General features: G+C 41.0%; 1 protein-coding gene and 1 long non-coding RNA gene across 2 annotated transcripts in view; one reads left to right on the top strand and one right to left on the bottom strand.

Annotated features, from left to right (window-relative positions):
- Window positions 1-21,926, top strand: part of ZW10 (zw10 kinetochore protein) — a 563,481-nt gene that overhangs the window by 455,123 nt on the left and 86,432 nt on the right. The window lies entirely within an intron of this gene.
- On the bottom strand, window positions 241-17,056 carry LOC126038214 (uncharacterized). The gene is made up of 3 exons (XR_007505957.1): window positions 16,964-17,056; window positions 3,450-3,561; window positions 241-359 (listed from the first exon to the last, which is right to left on the bottom strand). It is a non-coding gene; the product is annotated as an uncharacterized LOC126038214 (long non-coding RNA).

Raw genomic sequence — 21,926 nt, 5'->3', positions numbered from 1 at the left:
GTGGAGTCCAGCAGCAGCAGACCCTCCTTAGATGCCATCTAAAAGAACCTAAAGGGAACAGGAATACTTGCCAGATTTCAGCTTAGTCTTGCAGTGCCTGAACACCACAGCTGTTGCTTCCAAGTTGCCTGATGTATCTTGGAGCACATCCTGAAGCCCAGGGACATAGAAAATTTGTGTTCACACATGGGTGAATGCACAATGTGCAGAAGTCAGCTAGCTCCAAATAGCCCCTCTCACCTGTGCTCTGCTTCTTGTGCCATCATTTACTGCAGTTTAAGGCATATCTTGTGAGACCTTTGGCATTTCTCCATTGATATTCTTATTAATGACTTGTACTATGTTTGTGTCTGTTGGTCCTGACAGATATAAAAGCAATACAGTTAGCCTAAGCTCTAGACTGATCTCATAATTCGACAGCAATACAAACCCATGACCAATCTGGATCAAGTAAGGTACAGATGCCAGAGCTGTGACCCAAGTGCCTTCATTAGGAATGTGGTTACTTGAATTTCCCTCTCTTGTCAGTGGAGAGAAAGACAAAAGCACCTCCAGAGAAAATCTCTTTCTTGTGAGTCTACAGCAAACACAGTTCAATGCCTGAGTTAGGAAGAAAAAAAATCTTCTAACACAGGAATCCAAGCGTTATGGCAGGCAGAGTCACTGGAACTTCTTAAAAGGCATAGCTCTTGGCTCTGGTACATGAAGTGAAGCCTTGTTTCTTTCTATTCAGAGCACAAGCATTCTTTGCTACAATTTCCTTTTGCTGTTATTTAATTGCTTGTTTCTTTTCAAAATTCAACAAAACATTTGGAAAACCAGAACTCCACACCTAATCCTCAAACAAGCAAGCAGCTTCTTGCTTCTACTGCATGGAAGGAACTATGCATTCAGCATGGTTAAAACCCAACAAAATTGCAGGTAAAAAATATGAACTGCTATTTAATTTTGGTTGCACCACGTTGAAAACTTCTGCAGAATGAATCACAGAGTGATCTTGAGCTCCTGTAACTGCAGGTGCTATACCAGAAGTGAGCACCAGCCATATTGCTGTCTTCTTGTAAAGTCTATTGGCCCTGGGGTGTCATCCCCTGGGTTCTGCGTTTGTTTTGGGGAGAGAAGATTCCCATGGAAATGCAAATGTACCATTGCAGGCTGCACTGTTCTGACTGTATTATTTTTAGGTTAACTCCAGCCTGTTGATGCTCAAGAATGGAACCAGGAGTCATTCCCTTCTCTCCAGCTTCCCTACAGAAGCCTCTGCCTCTCTATAGATGCTTATGGCTCTCCACATCTTAACATTATTGAACCAAAAGCAGAAAGCAGAAGCAAGACCCTGTTTGACTCTAGAACTGTCTCCATTGTGGCACAGAGTGTGATAACAGTGTGAATGATGGTGGTAGTGGTTGTAATTTCTATGCCATCTTTCAGGTCTGCTTACAGGAACTTGATTTCTCTGAAGACTGCTCAACTGCTCTAGACACAGAGCACTGGTTCCATATTTCATCTCTGTATTAAAGGAAAGGAATATTAACCTCTTTGCCTTCAAATTTCTGATCCAGACCCTCACTAGCATAGATCAGTGTAACTCCATTGATTTTTAACTACACAGTGATTTACACCCTTGAGTTGTGGTCCTTTTTTGCTATGATTAGAAGCTGTTTTGATTGTTCTGTTTTCCTGCTGAAAACTAGTCATACCCAAGTGATCCAAATGCAACTGGTGAGGTGACTGATAGTTGTACTAGCTGCTGCTTCACCCCCTACCTCTTCTGTTCAGATCCTCAAGGTAAGCTTGCATCAATAGGAGTACTACATAGACTATAATTTAAAATCTATTAACTCTGAACATCAGCACAGCACATAAACTTAACTGGCCCTTGCAATACTGCAGTAAGTTCCTGTCCCTAGTTATTCCTATAAATCATCCTAGATAGCCTAGGACCCGATCAATGGAAAGAAATTATACCACAACATTAGATTTCATCATACATGACTTGAACGATTACTTTTCTGTCTTGTGGTATGAAGAATCATGAAATTTAATAGTCTCTCTGTGCCCAAACGAAGTGTTTATGGGGCAGTATTACCTATCCTGTATCTCATACTTTAAACCATATATTAACTTTGCACTTACAGCCAGTCAATTGTTTTTTAAATTTGCTGTTGTACCAAAAATACTGAAACTTTATGGGAATTTTTTTTTATTGTTTTACAGTCTCCTTCTCTAGAAACCTTTTAATGCCCCTTCCATAACAATGTTATGCCCCACTAGACTTTGTCTTGTGCATCTGCACACAGCTGGTCAGGACTTAGCTCTGGCCAACAACTCTCACTTAACACATAGTCAGCCTTGTGCAAATAGGTTGATGCTCAGAGGCAGGGGCAGGATGGGCATAGGTTGTATCAATGTGTCTGTTCCTAGGACAAATTAATGTTTCCATGCTTCAGAGCTGTCAGGTTAATGTGACCTAATGTGGACCATCCAGAGAATACAGGGTGTTAGCCTCAAAAAGCTAACTGGGCTTAGTAGATTTTACTAAACACTGAATTGTCTCAGCTTTGGTCTTAAAGCCAGTTAAGGGTTCAAGCTGAGATTGTATATTGCAAATATTTATCTGTGCCATCAAATGCCTTTGACAATTTGTGCCAAGTAACTGTGTATATGAAGCCTTGGGAAATAGAAACCAGGCATCCTGTGTTTTCTTCTTTGGTCTCCTTACTGACCTGCTGGTTGGCATGCTTAAAATTCACCCACCTGTGCAATCGTATGGGTGAAATATTTTATGCAGCTGCAATGAGCAGACACTATTTCACCTCTGAGGACTTTTTTTAATACCTTGTTTTGAAGCCAAATCAATACGTATGCAGTTAGGTTGGGAGTAGAGAACAGGACGAACAACTGCGGTTAGAAAAGAGCAAGACGCGTACATGTGGAGCACCAGGCCTTCTCACGTCCCACAATGATCTAGCTCTCTGCAGGTGCAGAGCTCCAACTTCTCCCTGAATACCAGTGAAAACAAGAGGTGAATGCGGCCCCTTGATCCTCACTGTAAGCTTCGCAGCTGACCCCTTCTAGCGATGAAAGGGACCTTTCAAACCACCTGCTGTCATTGCAATAATGAACCAGGGAAGCCAGTGACTGTGGCATTTCTGTAAAGCAGATTGCTCCCCATTAGACTGGAGTTGGTATGATTTCCCTTAGTGCATCTGATTAGATGGAAGTGTCTTCATATTTTCATCTGTGGCCTGAAGGTTATTGATGCATATGAGCAAAGGAAGATTAATGCTTGGTTAGTTAAAACTCTGCACTTAGAAAGATCTGGTTCCAGCTTTGAGCCTTACTATAGATTTTTGTGCAAGTCACAAGTAGATTTCAGAGGTATTTTGATCCTTGAAGATGCAATCTTTTTGACCTTGGCATTCTTATAAACAACATCATACACTTACCTGGTTTTAGGCAGCAAAATCTCTTCCTTAATCTCTTTGGTTCCCAGCTGTCAAATATTTCTTTGCATCTTGGAAGCTTCAGAGATTAATTTGTTTATATAAATGGTATAGGCTGTGGTGTGAGACATAGGGAGGAAAACATCTTTATTAGTAGAGAATAGCTAACAAGTTTTAAACAATAAATGTTTTTTTGATGCAGTTACCTCCAAATCGGGGGAAAAAGGCGTGGGGGAGGCTGATTTTCCATTTCCTTAGAAATGGCAGAAATTAAAATTTTCACATTTTTATGCATTCCATAAAAAGGAAAGAAAAAAGTCTTTAAAAAAATCTACCGTAACAAAGTTCAGACTGTCAAATTTTTCAAATTATTTTTATGTTGAAAAAATGCATTTCATTTTGAAACAACCTTCTGAAATGAACCCTCCAAACTACCCGGAAAACCTCACAACAGCATCTTTTGACACTAAGGCACTTTGCTTCTATTGTGCATATGTGAAATGTTGTCAGAATTGACACATATTTCTACAACATGTCAATTTCAACAAAGACAGAAGCTTTTGTTAGATTATATAGTAAAATGGAAAAAAAATTAAATTAAAATCTCAGCCTCTTCACCCAGCACATGTCAGAAGGAAGAGCATGCAAGGACACAGCAGCAGATCCTATGATCTAGGTTGCACCACCCAAACTACTGCAGGAGGGAGCCCCCCGCTCACTCGCTGGCATTAATGTTCACATCAGCCCTTCCTGAAAAGCTTTTATCAGCTCTCTTCAGAAACAGGTCTCTGTCAGAGAGCTGAGACTATGGGGACAGTCACCTTTGCCAGGGAGGTTATGAAAACCAGTTCAAGACAGGCTAAAAAAGGCAAATTGCAAAATGCATGTGCGACCACTAGTGAGTTAGAGCAGTCCTGGGGCGGGGGTGATGGTGAGAGCGGTACTGCACCATCTAACCAGCCTCCCTGCTGATGTTCAAACCCGATCAATTTGCAGCTAATCACAACCCCAAAGCAGAGCATTTGTGGTCAGTGAAAATCAATTGAGGGATACGTGACAGGATGGAAAATACTGTAGGGCATGCAGCATATTGCCTTTGGGTGAAGACTGCCTCAGCTCCCAGATCTGGGATCTGAGTCACAGTAGAGCAGAGGACACCACATCTCTGTTCATGCTTTCATCCTGCAGTCTCACCTGGACTGCTGACTCTTAAACCTAATATGAGAGCACAGAGGCTACTGGGAAAAGTAAAGAGTCACAATTCAGGACAGCACTGTGCTCTGAGGCCCAGCCCCAGGCAAGGGCTGCTGCGGGAAGACAGACAGGGCAAGCTTACTCCTCTGGAGCTGCTTCAACCTGTGGGTGGCCACTCTGCAAGGCGTCATTCTTCCCTCGCTGCGTGCTTGCTCTGGACAACATTGTTATTGGCACATACCCTAAACCAGCAGCAAATTAGAGTCTGCCTTGTGGCAACTTTATATATACTTTCCATTTCTTGTCTCTCAAATACCTGTCCAGAGCAGCTCAGTGCCTGCGTACTAGGTATGTGGGTGGATTGTATGTATGGCTGGCTGCACAAGGAACACTACCTGTTTCTCATCATGTAAGGCTTAATCCTTCCAGCTGTTGGTAAAACATCAATTTTCTTCTGTTTGGAAATCGAAAAACTAACGATAATTCTATAAATAGCAGTGACAGCATTTCCTGAGATGGTTTGCAGAACAAGAACTGCATATGAGGAATATTGGTGTGAGCTCAGTACCTTTGAATGTAGCTGCTTAATTTGTGGGTTGGGGCAGGCTCATAATCTGGAACATGAGCAGCATAAACTCACGTCTGCCTCCAAAACAGTGTGTAAATGTACTTGGTATATTTAGAAACTCAGCATAGTTTGAGAACTTTGACCTGAAATAGCCCCTTGTCTCAGTCTGTGACACCCAATATTATTTTATCATGGCTTCTCATTATTACTTACTGTTAGTAACAGTGGAGCCAAGCACATCTGTGTTGCACAAAACTAGATCAACATGCAGTCCATGCCCTGGGAGTCCTTCAGTGCCGAGATCCCCAAGTGTATTCTGTGGAACTTAATGTGGTAAATTCTGTGCTGTAAAGGGATATAGCTGACTTCAGGGCTTCGTGCTAAACCCTGATTTGACTTTCCACTTCATCTCCTCATTTTCCCACCCACTCTTTCCTCCTCCTTATGTCACATTTGTTTTACATTTATTCGTTACAGAAACTTCAAGTTTTGCAAATGTAATAACGATTTCCCCTCTAGAATATTGAGTTTCCCTTGGCAACTGTCTCAGCTCCTGGATTCAAAAATGTATTTTCTTGACCTCTAAATAGGAAAAAGAGAGCAGCTGTAATGCAGATGAAATGCATCCTACGTCATCTGGGATTCTCTTCCAAGTCCTGGAAGCTACAAGCAACTTCCCTTCTGTCTCTCTCTTGCCTTTTTTACTTTTTTGTTAAGAAGAGTTGAAATCTAGTATAATCACACGAGGAACTCCAGGAACCTGGAGTCTAGGCATGAGCCTGTCATACCTAATACTTAATGTAGCATGTCAGTGCTCCCTTCAAACTTAGCCATACTTGCTGTCATTTCAGCAAAGCAGAAACCTGAGGTATATCTTTCTTGAGATGAGTTTTGTCTATACCCTGGCTGCCTTATGGGTTTGGATGGAGAATGGCAGCAGTCTTTGCTGCTGCAACAAAGCAACAGGAAGAAAACCTGCTCCATAGCACAAGGACCTCCCTGGCCATTAGTGGCACCATCAGCTGCTCTTTGTAGGCTGTTGAAAGTCACTCATGAGCAACGTACTCCAAGGAAAAAGAAGACACTATGAAGGGAACACTTACACTGGCATTAGGCTTAAAGCCAGAACTAATCTCCTAAACCCACCAGAGTGTACTCCATAATGAAAGCATCCCACATCCCCTCTGACTGGCTAGTCTCACTCAGGTGACAAAGCTTTTAAGTATTTGGGTGGGAAGAGGTGATGTTGTAGTGGTGTTTCATTCCTAACACCAACCAATCTATCCCAGCAATAAGGACGTCATCTCACTATCACGATTTCATCTCACAGATAAAACAGATGCTGTCTGGGCTACAAAACATAAAAGCAGCTCATTTCAACAGGAGCTGAGAGACAGAGGAAGATGGAAACTGTCATGCAGAGGATAGAAATGGAGTATTGCAATGCAAGTAAGTCATTCTCATCTGACTGTTAGTGCAACCACAGCTCCTTCCAGCTGTGCAGATGATGTCCTAACCTATGGCCACAGCACCTCGGTTGCATCCCCAGGAGAACTCCTTCTTTAACACATCAAGTAGGGACTATGATGAACATCTCTTATTCAAGCAATGCTGAAAACTCACATGCAAAGACCTGGCAGTCCTGCCTGAGGGGGAAAGACCTTTTTTTTTTTTTTTTTTTTTTTTTTTTACAGATGGAGGTTTATTTTTTATTATATGATTTAAACAGCTAGGAATGACAGAGAGTAACTATGTACAACCAAACAGGATTACCTCCCAAATGATTATGAATTTGCCCAAGACGTGAGGATAGAAGCCAGAGAACTAAAACACCTCTTTAATTTGTGCAAGATGAGTCTAAACTGCCAGCTACTTTCTAACATGATGGGTCAGTTTAAAGTCACAGGACTTGAACCACGGCTTTTGAGCATTATTAACCTGTTTTCTTTGTACTCTTATAAATAAAACAGTCGAAAAAACCCTCCTGAGAACATTTTGTAATAGGCAGTTGACTCCCAAGGACAGACATGAACTCTCAGGTCAGAGCAGTAGCATTATCTCCTCCTTGAATGTAAATCCCAAAGAAACTGTGGGCCCAACAGCAAGGCTGTGATAATACTGAGCCAGTGTCACTCAAATGTGACAGTGCTTCAGAAAAGAAAACTTCTTCCTCTTGACTATAGGCAGTGATGGTTGGAAGAGCTAGGAAATATGTTCATGTTTAAACACATTCTGCCGTGGTTTCATCTTGAATATCCAGCTTCCATGTTGAAGGTCCACTATAAAAAGAACATTTTAAGACGTCATTTAATGCTTCTTCAGAATTTATTCTTATGATGAAAACAAACATTTTTCTCACAGATTAGTGAGCTGTCCAAAGGCTGTCCATGTCTTCCTGAAAGATGAGGGCAGGGTGGGATTCAAGCATCAGGGTGAACAAGGGGAATAACTTTCTGTATCCTGGACTGGAATCACTAGGAAGCCTCTTTGTGGCTGATAAAACTCAGCCCTTCAGCAGAAATAAAGTGATGGAAGGCTGATGATTTCATTCTTTAAAATACTAAACTGTAAATTCACTAAGCATCCTGGGGTTTCACGACCCATAATAGTTCTGTCATTCTTTTACAGCCTAACATACAATAAAGATATTATATCCTAAGTTTGCTTCATTATACTGTATAATACAAAGAACAAAAGGATTTCAATGGCAATATAAACATTCTGGATTGCTTTGCAGTACTGCGCACATTTTTAGTTTTTTTCTGCAACTGAATAGACTCAGATTCCTGCCCTTGTAGTCCTGCTCAGCCTGCCAACTAGTGAGAAGTACCATCACTCCACTGAGGTTAGTGATTTGTGCCTGGTGAATATCTACCCTCTGCATTTCTTCCTGCTGGAATAAATGACTTGCGTAATAATTGGCACAGAATAACAGAATGGTTGAGGTTGGCAGGGGCTGCTGGAGATTATCTAGTCCAAAGCCTGGCTGGGCAGGGGCAGCTACAGCAGGTTGCCCAGAAGTGTATCCAGCCAGGTTTTTAGTATCTCCAAGGTTGGAACTCCACAACCTCTCTGGGTGATCAACTACCCTCACAGTTTAAAAAAGGTGTGGGTTTTTTACTGCTCAGCCAGAATTTCATGAGTTTCAATTTTTACCTATTTTCTCTTGTCCCGTCACTGAGAAGAGTCTGGCTCCATCTTCTTTGCATCCTCTCATCAGTACAACATCTGTTTCCCTCCTAAGCAAACCAACATGCAGCTATCTGCAGAGGAGATGAAAGTGCTGCCAAGCAACAAGACAAGACATGCTGCTGGGATGAAGATACTAGGGCTGGGTACAGAAGTCTACTAGCTCTGACAGCTGGATACAAGTGGGTTGTGCATAGATTAGAGTTATTGGTTAAGAAAATTAATTGGCAGTGAAAAGCCACGCTGGTTGTGACTGAGAAGCCAGTGTGGGAGATTTCCTGGGAGTCCCACCTTGGTTTAGTTGTGTTGATGAGTTCAGAGGAATAACAGTGTTGCAGAGGTGGCAGACTGCAGCAGACGATCTGCTTGTCCACTTCAGAGACTGCTTCAGCCCACTGCAGGCTGTACAGCCTGGACTTCTCCAAAATGGTCTGCGCAGAGATGATAAACCCTTCACAATCTGCAGGACCAGTGTGTCTTTCTTTTTTAATTCCTCCTGTAGCACAAAAAGAAGGCAGAGCCAAAGAAGATATACCTTCTTATCAGGGAAGATTAAGCTCATCTCCGAGTGGCTGGTATAGGAAGTACATTGGAATTGCAAGCCTTTCTGAAGTCAGAAGCTAGCTGGAAGATGTGCAACTTGCCACTTTTTATGTTAGCTGTCACTACCCTGTTAGTCAGAGCAGTACAGAGACGAGTAAGCTGTCTGTAAGGGAGCTAGCTCAGCAACCATGACTCGTTCTAGCACTTACCCTAATTAACTCCAGAGAGAGGCAGCACTAATGAAACTGCACTGCTGCCAGGACCTATGGTGGTATCTCTGTTAAGGGGCTGCACAGTGTTGTTATGCAGACCCTGCTGCTTGGAAACAAACTCCTATACAACTCAAGCTGACAGCCCTGGACAACATCAGACAGTGTGGGAAAAGCATCTGAGCAAAGAAAGTGTAGCCAGCAGAGCACATAGGAACCCAGGCCATGTTAGCTGTTAGGCACATTCTTGGTAGTTACAAATCTCCTTGGCAGTAGATAGTCAATTCATCCTGCAGCTGTTGCAGGAATTGCCTAACAGTTTACGAAAGCTGCTGCTTCTGCTTGTGAGTTCCTTCCCCCTCCCTCTTTTCCTCTTATCTGTGATGAAGGTTTCCCCCTTACATCCTGCCAGCCCCAGGGTGCTGGGTTTTCTCAGTTACTTGGTAGCATATCAGGCATGTCATCACCTTTCCTCTGTGCCCTCCCTCACATGGGGTCAACTCCCTGAAAATACACCTGATGTGCCCTGCTGCTGTGGTGTTTTGTGCTAACTAGCCCTGACATTAGTTTGCACGTGGTAGTGTCCTGGTTTCGGCTGGGATGGAGTTAATTTTCTTTCTAGTAGCTGGTACAGTGTTGTGTTTTGGGTTCAGTATGAGAAGAATGTTGATAACACACTGATATTTTCAGTTGTTGCTAAGAAGTGTTTCTACCAAGTCAAGGATTTTTCAGCTTCTCATACCCAGCCAGCAAGAAAGCTGGAGGGGCACAAGAATTTGGGATGGGACACAGCCAGGACAGCTGACCCAAACTGGCGAAAGAGGTATTCCATACTATGTGACATCTTGCCCAGTATATGAACTGGGGGGAGTTGGCCTGGGGGCAGATCGCTGCTCGGGAACTAACTGGGCATCAGTCAGCAAATGGTGAGCAACTGCATTGTGCATCACTTGTTTTGTATATTCCAATTCTTTTATTACTATTATTGTCATTTTATCATTATCATTTTCTTCCTTTCTGTCCTATTAAACTGTTCTTATCTCAACCCACAAGTTTTACTTCTCCCCCCCCTGCCCCGATTCTCTCCCCCATCCCACTGGGTGGGGGGTGGGGGGGAGTGAAGGAGCAGCTGTATGGTGCTGAGTTGCTAGCTGGGGTTAAACTATGACAGATAGAAATAAGAATAATAATCGCCTGCTAGTGGACAGGAGACTGTTTCAAACTAAGAAAAAAGTAGATGAAACACACAGGAGGGGAAAAAATGGGGCCACTCAGTTACTCTGCTTATAAAGGCACTATAGCTTTGAGAAGTTCTGCTATTCTAGAGGCCACAAATCAATCATAATTGCTCTGCTAAACTCAGTCTTTATAATAGAAATAAAATACAACCAGGAGCTGTGGGTTCAAGTCACCATGGCAACCCAAGCCTAGAATGGCTGTGGAAGGTCCACCTTAAGTTTTCCATTAATCCTTATCTTTTTGTGAACATGGTTTACCTGGTGCTTCCTGACAGATGAAAACCTGAACATGTTGTACTTTCCCTTAATATCTGTACTTTTTCGCCTTGCAGCAAATGTAAATATGCACAAGTGTATGCTACCTTTGCAGTATTAATCCAGTCAGAGTTTAACTGAGCACTTTATTTGGTGTGACATTATTATTCAACATGTGGATTAAAAATTTGCAGTCAGGTTTTACACCTTTATAGCCCCTTTGATGTAACAACCATGAAGTTATTGAGACATATGTATGAACACAGATGGATGGAAGTCAAAATTCCCCTTTCCATGGCAACTCTAAAATGTTAAAATAATAGTCATTCCATCTGGAATGGAGAGTTTCCTGCTGAATCAGAGCTTTTCACTTGCAGAAGTTAATAGGACACTGTGATTTAGCTTTTTGGGTAAGAGGGGGGTATTGTTTGTTTGTTTGGGGGGGTGAGGTTGTTGTTTTGTGGGTATTTTGGGTTCTTTCTTTGTTGTTGGGGTTTTTGTTGTTGTTGAAGTACAGTGGTAAGGCACAGGTTTAATGAAAAAAATTCTGGGATACTGAGAAACTGAGAGCCCTTACATTGTTATTTTAGCCTTGAATTCCTAGACTTTCCAAGCTCCTATCTCTGCCTGAACTGTGGATTACTCACAGGATACAATACTAGTTTTCTATCCAACCCTACTTCATTTCCATCATATTTAATGAAAATGAAATAATCCCCTAAAATAGTTAAAGTTGAGTAGTTTAATAGAACAAACTTTGGTAAGAAATGTTCTGATGAGCTGATTAAACCTCATAACAAAACTGCTTAGAAGTAGAATGATTAGCCAGTTTCCTGAAGGGTATCCCTGGTCATAGGGAAGTCTCCAAGGACATCCCAAAAATTGAGTTAATAGCTAAGCTGAGGTGACAGTCCTCAATTCCTGCTGATGTCACTAATGGACTTTCTGTATCCCCCTTTTGTAAAGGGGAAAAAAGTGTCCTTACTGCTTTCTGCCAGCCATACAATATTTGCCATGGACACACTTGGAAATTGAAAGGTTGTTAGACTTTTCTCAAAATAGTTTAAAGTAATCATTGCTTTCCATACAGCTTTTAATGCTAATGAAAGTTAGGCACATTTTGTGGTATTTTACTCTTGTGCTTTTTTTTTTTTCTTTCCTGTTCAACACTCCTTCATGGCTGCCTTTAACTGTACATTTTCCACCACTAAAAGCTATGTTTTAAAATATTTTTAAGTTCAGTATAAACGTTTTAAAAATAAAACCCTGCTGTATGTGCATCTCAGTCGTAATCCCACTCCTTCAGACACTTGAAGGATGCCTTTCCCGCCACGTAGTTACTGTTGTCAAAAATTCTGGAAAGCTGTGTTGTTTCTACTCTAGTAGTCCCTGTACTTGTCGTGGAGATCAAAAAAACCCTAAAAACCCATGAACCACAACCAAATCCCCCCTACCAAAAAAACCCCACAAACACAGAGGGCTAATTGTCTGTCCACTGTTTGAAGAAATCTTCTCCTCAGATGGAACATCATAGAATCATTTAGGTTGGAAAAGACCTTTAAGATCATCAAGTCCAGCCATAAACCTAATGCTCCCAAGTCCACCCCTAAACCATGTCCTTAAGTGCCACATATACATATCTTTTATAGACCTCCAGGGATGGTGATTCAACTACTTCCCTGGGCAGCCTGTTCCAAGGCTTGACAACCCTTTCAGTGAAGAAATTTTTCCTAATATCCAATCTAAATCTCCCTTCATGCAACTTGAGGGCAAAAAAGACAACCCAGGGAAAATTGGGCACTGACACAAAGGGTGGGGTAGAGGTCCACGCAGGACAGACTATCTGATATGCAGCCCTGAAGCAGGAAGATTTTTTTTTTAAAAGAGAGACAGAGAAAGAACAGAGAAATATCCAGTGAATACTGAGAGCAGAGATGGTCATACAGAAGCAGCACAGGGAGATGAACAGGGCAAGAAGAGAGAAACTCCAGAGAAGAGATGAACACAGGTCTAGGGTAGTGCAGACAATGAAGCTAGAATGTCTTTGTGTTAAGTCACGTTAGGGAGTTCATAGTGCTTTGTATGAGTAGTTCTCCATAGAGTCATGCATTTAGCACTTACTTTCCCTGGGCATTTGCTGACTCTCCTTCAACTCATTGGAACAATTAACCTTTATGAAAATATAATTAGCTATAGTTATAAACATAGGGCATTACAATAAAGGTGAGGCAGGATCAGTTAAGGGAGAAGACCATTCTCCCCTATGGATTTGCTCCATTATGGGAAAGGTTAGCTGGTCAGGGGTGGAAGGGGGGGGGGGGGGCGGGGCGGGGCAGGAAATGGGGACGATGACGACACAGACACGATGACGGACAACACGGGACATGACAAAAAACCAATAACAAAAAACAAAACAAAACCACCAACCAGCAAAGAAACCCTCAAAGAACAGCAACAAAAAAAAGAGACAGCTGAAAGCCTATTCTTTGCATCTTTGTGATTTATGGCTTGTCTACCTAATAGCTGAGTTAGTCCTCCAGCTTTCAAAGACAGGAGCTGATCTGCTTGCTGCACTTCCAGTTAACGTCTCATGTGGCTGAGGGAAGGAGGAGGAAGCAGGTTGCCTGCAGATGACCTGTTAACCTTGATTTTAATCAGGTTTGGCAAAATAACAAACAGCAAGTTTCATTTCTGAATGCTGAGCAATCCACAGAAGCAGTGCTGGAGAGTACAGTTCCCTGGGATCAGGAGGAACAAACATGGTTCTGCTGCTGAACCTTCAAGCAAGTCTTCTGCAGAAGACAGTAATTTTCTTCCAATGGGTAATAGTGGGAGTGGTCAATAGCCTTCCATGATGTCATTGGGGAAAGGGCAATAAAGTACACCACATGAGCATCTCTAGCTGACCAGTCCTGTCCACATCTCCTCTGCCATTGCCTTTATCAAATACTGCCAGTGTTTAATGTTAGCATTTATGCAACAGTTTATTTTACACAAATTCAGCTGCCAGCTCTTATTTATAAATGGTCAAGAAAGAATTAAAAAGGATACTGCAGACGTGGTTTGACCATTCTTTTGACATCTGCAGGTACATTACTAGGAGGGGTTTAGATGCATGCTTTCAATTCACAGAAGCACACTTACCTAGGAGGGAAAGGTTAATGCACACTGAGAACAACTTTGACATTCCAAAATGATATTTTGTTCTGATTGTCATTGATAAGAAGATATCTCTAAATGCTTTATGCTCTCATCTGTAGTGCACCCATCTACCAAGCTCTTGGCTTCACATGGACTGCTAAGGGATCAGAGACGGGAACCTGCGCACTTTCCTGTGGGCCTTCAACAGAATCAAACTATCTTCCTGGAACACAATGATTGTATCAAATCACAGTTCTCCTACAAGGAGGGGGGGGGGGGGGGGGGCGGGGGGGAAAGGCAGTCCTTCAAGCCATTTCCATTCCATTCTATGATCTATCAGACTTCCTACTAGGAGATTAAAAAAGGTCTTAAAATATCTTCAAATCACTTATATTTATATTCCTTTACAAATGATGTTTTAATACAGCCTTGGTTTTCAAAGGAGCTTCAGAGAAGTAAACACAGAATATTAATGAAATCCAAGTCTTCCAAACACCTATGTGTCCTTAGAAGCCAATCCTGAGCTGGTAAAATCCTCTAAAGCCTCTTGCTTTGCTGTAACTTAATAAAAGTAAGACTTGATGTTTTGATTCATGTGTAATGGAATTGTATTCTGTAATTTCATCAGAAGGGAGTAAGACAATATCAAGCCTAAGTAAGAACACCTGAATCTGATCTTAAATTACCAAGGAGCCAATTGTTTTGGTGATAACATGTAGTGGTTCAGAATGAACTTGCATGGAGGTTTGCAACAAAGTCTGGTTTTGTGTCTTGTCATTTTCAGCATTTCCTGATTTCATCTGAGATGGGAATTAAAAGTCATAGTATAAGCAGAAGCTGGAAAAACCCAGAACTCACTATAAAGGCTCATCTAACATGATCTAAGCTTCAAGAATCCCAAAGCAATGAAGATGTAGTACCCCTCACAAATTATCTGATACATGCTGCTTAACCCATGCCCTCCTATCTCCCCTGGGAGAGCTCCTCAGAGCCAAACTATAGCTGTGTAATTTGATAATTTGTGTAATGGGACCAGGATGGGGTTTATCCAGAGAATGAGCCCAGCTGTAGGAGCTACAGCAACTTTTAGAAATTTTCTGATTTCTAACCAAAGAATTTGAGGTAAATACAACAAAGCAAAGAATCCACATTATTGCAAATCTAAAGGCAGACTGAAATTAGTTTTTAGCTTTTACTATAGATGGCCCCATCAGCAGCCTGACGTTATTCTGGCAAGTGGAGAAAAAAGGACACAACAGCTTGGCAACTTCTGGTCCCCGCTGGAAACGTGTGCTCTGACAAACCTGTGCTGGCTCTGCAGAAACAGCTGACCTATTGCCAGTTCCTAGAGGGAATGGAGCATATTCAGAAATCAAGGATTTCCGTTTACCCTCAAAAGGGCAAACATGAACAGTGGAACAGTTCTGCAAGGCTATCAGGACAGAGACACACAATTGCTTTCTTAAAATAAAAAAAAGAAAAAAAAAGGCAAGAAAGCAGCTGTATAAATCCTGTTGAATCGGCATCTATATTTCCCCAGAAATTACAGTCAGCTGATTTCAAGCACCATCATCAAATGGGAGAATATTTGGTAGCCTACAGACCCACTGCCAGAATTTGTCAGGTAAAATACTTTTGAGCTTCATAGTGAAATTTGTTTCTTCCTGCTGCCTCTGTTCTCCTACCAACTGCTAGTTGCAGGAAAGCTCCTGCGCGCTCCTCCTAAAAACTCTGTCAACTCACAGATGTGCAAGTAAGCAAACACTGATCTAAGTTCTGTGACGTAATGAGACGAGCTTGTTTTCTGACATAGCCTTATCATCTCGCTTGTGTATTTCCAACAATAGTACTTCTCCTAGCCTCAGACATGTATTATTCTGTTTCCTTTTCTTTTCATTGTTGAAAACCTGTAATCCCTAAAATTATGACTCTTGCGGATTCATTTACAGAAAATTGATTTCTCTTATCTTCAGCTTTATTACATGGAAAACTATGAGCAAAACACTCTCAAGCCAGAGGGTGGGGTTTGCCAGCACCTACTGCCTTGCACTGTTGGCAACTATAGAACTACAAATATGGCAGGTCCAAGATACTGGCAGAAGAAAGTTTTTTCTTACTTGGCATAAAATTTGCTTTGTTTTGACAGGTTTGGGGGGTTTTGGTTTGGGGTTGTTTGGGGTTTTTTTTGCAAGTGGAAATTCCAGATTTTTATCAGCTCTAAGTAAAAGTAGATGCACAGCACTGCTAATGTTCTTAAATGGTTTTGGCTGGCTGATAAGAGAATTACCCTCTGTTTATTACCTAATTGCTACATATGTTTGACCAACACCTTGCACAATGAGGCCTTAATCCCTGGCTCATGCTTCCAGGTACCAGTGCAATAAAAAACAACTGGAAATTAATTTACTGAGCTTATTCTAGAAAATAAGTGTTACTTGGTAAATACAAAGCTATAGAATGCAATATGTTCTTAGATTATTTTCCTTGAAGTCACAATTAATGTTCTCCACAGCTGATCTTTATTAAACATCAGAAGGTAAACCAAACCCCATTTGTGTACACAAAGGCCAAGCCCCAACTTTTATCAAATTACTAAATAAGTCTTTTTGGCAATGTACGAGGCAACCAGTGGGCTATGCATCTGGTATGTAGATTATTGGTTTGGTTAGAACAAAGCATAAAGAATCTTTTAATTTCCATATCATCATCCAGAGAAAGAAAAATACTGAAAGTTGTGTTGACAATGCAAATGAAGGTCCACTCCTATTAATGACTTTCTGAATTTTAACCCTCTTTGGAGAATTTAAGTTTTTATTACTGCTTTTACCTTTTTATTATCAATTACTGAGTAACATGATATTGCAAAATAAATAAATTCAATTACAAACCTTAATAGAAGTAGTTTGTACATCTGAGAAGTACTTTACATTTCTAGAGCTTCTAAAGCAGATCTCAAAGCACTTTGCAAAGAAAAATCAGGATCTGGATGACATGCAAACATGGTTTAGTTACCTGAGTATCTTTGCTGTCTCATCAAATTGGAACAACTATGCACATATGAAAATTCAGCAGAGATTTAAAGTCATTTGATATCATTTCAGCTTATTCATACCAATGCAATGTAAATTGCTATCAAACAAAGTTTAAAACAAAAGCAAACAGTGTCAGACAGATACTCACTCTGTAAACCTTTTTGCCACTTGAAAAACTTCATTGCCTCTGCATTTTTTTCAGTAGTACTCTGCTGGAGGTTGCAGCCTGTTAGTCTGCCAGCGGGGCAGTTTATGTAACTCTGCCTGTGCTGCTACAGGCAAAATCAGCTGATGTGGCTTAAACTGATTAAATTGATGACCTGAGCTCACATAGCTGATTTCTTCTGAAGCAGGTCAGGGAGTGCTTGCATGGACCACTTTGCCTGCAGATCTGAAGGACTTGGCCTCTGATATGGGGTTGGTGTTGGGTATCTGCTGTAGCAACACGCTCACTGTCAGAGATGGACCTCTCTCAAGAGGTTTGATTGTAGCCTTGTTTGGTGTAACAATGTTAGCCAAATTTAAAGCAACATCAATGCTGTGCACAACTTCAGCTTGTTTAACTGAACTGGTGCAATAGTTTACATTCAATTAAAACAGCGTGGCTGCCACATAACAGCAAATCCCCCATCTCACAACATCCTGGGGAAGTGGACCTAGTAGATGAAATTGAGACAGAGAGTACGTGGATTCATGTGAGAGCTTAAATGGTCTTCAGTTTTGTGCTATTCCCCTACAAAGAAGTAAGTTGCATCCAGAATTATCAGCCTTTTCTTAGTAAATGTGAAAACAGGGAGGGAGTGACTTGTCTACAATACCTTAACCTGTCAGTGACAAAAATGGAGCCAAGACCCCCTTAGTCTCTCTGATCTGACCACACGTTCCTCCTTGCCATGTTTCCGCTAAGTTAGCTGAAACAAACATCTCTGACCAATATATCACCTTTGACTCTGTGGCAATTTGATCCAAACCAAACAGTAATGCTGTTATATATTGATCCCAAAAGTGAGCAGGAAATGCTCCAGGTCTTATCAGCAAGCATGGGAAAATAAAAGAAAATTATGGCAAAGTCCTTAAGGGATCATGCTGAAGATTATTTCTCTGAACCAATTAATCACACAAATTAATTTCCTGAGGGATAATGTTTTATTAGAAAACAGCTTTTGTAGAGACCCTGGAGTTTGCTTTGCTTGTAATTTTTATTCCCCCCCCCCCGCCAAATTTGTTGTGGTTGCTGTCATCGCACTAGGGAGAATGTTTGCTTAGTCAGACTGTTTTTTTGGGAGTAGCTCTTCAGTAATTTTGCTAGAAATAGGTGAAATCTAAGTTATCTGAAAAGGAGGGTTCACAGCCAAAACTTAACAACTGACTCCTAATGCAAGAATGATCTGGTAGTTGTATTTCAGTTCTATATTAATACCTGACTCTATTAGAGCATGTTTCACCAGGACATCTTAGGTGCTTTGCAGAGTGCATTAATGATGTTTTCATCTTACAGATGAACAAATACAGACATGGAGAAGAAAAAGAAGCTCCTTTGTCAAAATAACTTTGCTATCTAGGAGTATGCAGGATGTCCAGCGCTCTCTAACAAAGACCTAACACCAGATTCTCTGGCTTGTGAGCCTGATATCAAGGCTGAGTATGAGGTTGTGAAAATGTTGCAGTTATGGAATACAGTAATTGCTAAGAGTCTGGAGAATCAGCTTGAGGCCTTGAGTATATCCTATCTACTGCAAAGATATGCAGAGTATCAGGAGTGATGCTAGTGGTCTTGCTTCTTGCATCCTCTCTGACACTCATGCAAGGTTTGGGGAGTGTATTCACATTGGACACTACCTTTAGCTCCCAGTCCTCAAGAAAACCTGCAGGAACTGCAGGTTGATGGTGAACTCTCCCTGGAGGATCAGGGTGCAGGTACTTAAAGGTATTTGTGTGCTTGTGATAAATGCTTTGTGGATTCAAACTCAGAACAGTGAAATCAGGGGAACCATGCCCAAAGCTCACATTTCCTATTATTTCTCTCTGCTTGACTTAACCCACCTTTTAACAATAGCAGAGAAAAAAGGTAAAAACGTGTTACATGCATACATACATACAATGTCAAGTGACAGTGCACCCTGAATTTATGAGCACTTTCCTTCCTTCTGATTTCTAAGATGCTGGCTCCTCTTCGGAAACCCTCAGCTGAACAACCCACCACTGAACTCAGCAGTCCCTTCCTCATGGAGAAGAATCAATACAGTTGGGGGGGGGTGGGGAGGACAAAAATTAAAAATGTGACATGAATGTGTAACGTGATATGGAGGAATTGGAGTCGCTGTTAACCTGTCTGTTTGCATCTAACTCCAGGAGTTGTCCAGAAAGAATGAAAGAAACGCGTTATCTGGGAATCTAAGCCAATTCTTTTGGCTTCTAGCCAAGGCTCTCTTTTGACTGTAGTCTTTGGCTTCCTATGCTGCTGGATGCAAGCCACAGTTTTCTAGAACTTAATCCACAGCTAGATGCTTCATTTCCTCTGTTGCTAAACATAGAAACCATCTATAGTTCTTCAAGGGACAATAAGAGGAGTTTCAAGTGCTCTCTCTTTTCATAAGAGAAAGCTATCTGCCTCAGATCCATGGGCTCCTATGTTCCAAAACCATTTTTGATTCTAGCCTTGGGAGAAATTTACTTTTTATGAGCCTGAGCTTCAACCTAGGTCAAATCAGTAGGACAAATAATCTGCAGACTGCAGGAGTTATATGAAAACAAGCTGAGTTTCCTGTGAACCACATAAGAAATATCAGGAACCAGCAACAGTATCATACTAAAGCAAAGCTATGCTTTATTCTTTAGACCAAAAACATTTGTCTTAGCAGACTGTAGACTGTCTCCTGTAAATGCTGTAAGAGGTGAGAATGATAATAATCCTAACTTGTTATGTCGGGTTTTTCTTCTTTTTCTCTATCCTATACCTCAAGTGTAAAATTAACCTTTGCCTATATTCACAGGTAAGCCCTTTCCAAGAGGATCTGAACTCTTACAAGGTTCCCTGAAAAGCTGTTCGCTACTAAACTCTATATTAAGAGCCTCAGGCCGAGTCAATAAAAGAACGGGAAAGATACCTCCTTGCTTCATGGAGGCTGGGTCCCTAAGACCATATATAGGAGTAGTGTGGGATGATTGCAGTTTTAGTTTATGAGATGGTATTTAGCCAAAATGACCTTTTTGAGTCATTTCTATGAATGACTGTCTCCAGCAGTGCCTTTCTGGGAAGCTCTTTCCCCAGTGGGGATACGCTCATCAACAGACTGATCTGTTACAGATGAACAAGCACTCAGTCAAACAGCTTGAGTTAAACTGTGAACTCTAATTGGAAAGTTACCAAGAAAAAGAACTGAGAAAAAAGTTCTTCTCTTGATTTTAGCCTAACTGATGTTTTTCTCTAAATTACACTAAATGAGGAATTGATAACAAGATTCTGCAGCCTTAATGAAATTACAATGAATGATCTATACATTTGTCTCCAAGCATTACAGCCAAGATCTTCTCTGAAGCAGAGTGAGGTGACTTTGCATATTTTCAGACCACAACTTTTTTTTTATGAAATAGTTAGCATGCATCAGCAGCATGCATGCAGACTATAACAACAGGAATAATAGGAAAAGTTGCTTCTATTTTGAAGGAGAACTTTTGGATAAATGTATCCTTATTTCCAGTACTGTTTCCTTGCACGCTAATCTTTGTATGCAGTAGGGACAGATGCATGTTGCTTATCAGCTCAATAAAACTTTTCCATTCTACTAACTTTCCATAAGCCATTATATAGGCAGATCCATTATTTCTGCAATTGATTTGTAGCTTCAACAGCATAAAAGAAAATATAAGCTTTAGTGAAAAGAGATGAGAGAAAGAATCCAGCATTCAATGTACCGGCTAGAGTAGCATTGTTGTTTTGACTGTGAGATACAACCAGGAGTGTTGATGCAAGTAGGCTTGAGAGCCAAATCTTCCATGCTTAGCAGCTCTTAGACAGTAGCCCTAGGCCACCTGCTGCACACAACCTCGGAATGGAATTCAAGACATGTAGAGGTGTTGGACTTTATTCTAAAACTCAGTGACTTCTCCCTCCAAAATTTGTTACTACATTCTATCAGTTACTGTGAAATTGCTATGAGGTCTGCATTTGCAAAGGATTCAGTCTTACCTATTTGGAATCTGATAATGATTTGTTAATAGTTTTATGAAATAAATGTTTTATAGAAAAGACAAAAACCTCAATGAGTTTCCATAATACTGGCCATGGTAAATGTAACCCTTGTGAACAGAGTCCATTCTATCGTGTTAAGGTTCTCAGTCACTGGGCAGGATAGAGTTCTTGTGTGAATAAGACAAAAAGAACTGTGATGTGCCCTTATAAATACATGGCTCCAGGATGCTATTGGTGATTTCTTTTTTTAAATGCAAACGTGTTTGCTGGCAGACACATCGTGACAGATGCCTGGTTTAACCTTTGGACTTCGGACACATGGAATTCTCTGTACCTAAATTTATCATGTTTTTTTAAGTAGCCCTCTGTGTTGCTGGAATTGTAAGAGTATTAAGCCTTGCTAATGTTGTTCTGTTTGCTGAATTGTCCTCATTTCTAGAAAAACTGAACCAGATCATAGGAGCAGAAATGATACCAGTAACAAAAACCATCCCTCTTTTGGAGCAATATCTAGGAAAAAAATTCCCTGGCTGAAGCTTTGTTTATAGTGCTGCTTTTAATTTTGATCCCTGAGAATGCTGAAGCCTGCAAATGTAAAGCAAGAGGGACTGAGTCGTGTATAGGGAGCTGCCAGCATTAGTATACACATACAAGCTGGGAGCTGGGGGTATCCAGTTCTCCTGGCAGCTTGTTGGCTTGGGAGGAAACAGTGGAGTTGGAATAGTCACAGTGCATATGCACACTACATTTAAACACTTCAGAAAAATATAGCCCTTGTTTATTGTTGTAGTTATAATGGTTTGCCATTTAGATGGGCCTGTATAAAATTTATACCCACTTAATATCTTTTTTTATTATGCAGTTAATCACAAGGAAGAATAAAAAGGGAGAGAGCCTGAAGGCCTCTATTTCATTTGCT

This window comes from Accipiter gentilis, chromosome 5 (assembly GCF_929443795.1).
Source record: "Accipiter gentilis chromosome 5, bAccGen1.1, whole genome shotgun sequence".
NCBI classification, from domain to species: Eukaryota; Metazoa; Chordata; class Aves; order Accipitriformes; family Accipitridae; genus Astur; species Astur gentilis.
Note: the sequence above shows the minus strand (reverse complement) of the source record. Positions and strands in the feature narration are given on the sequence as shown.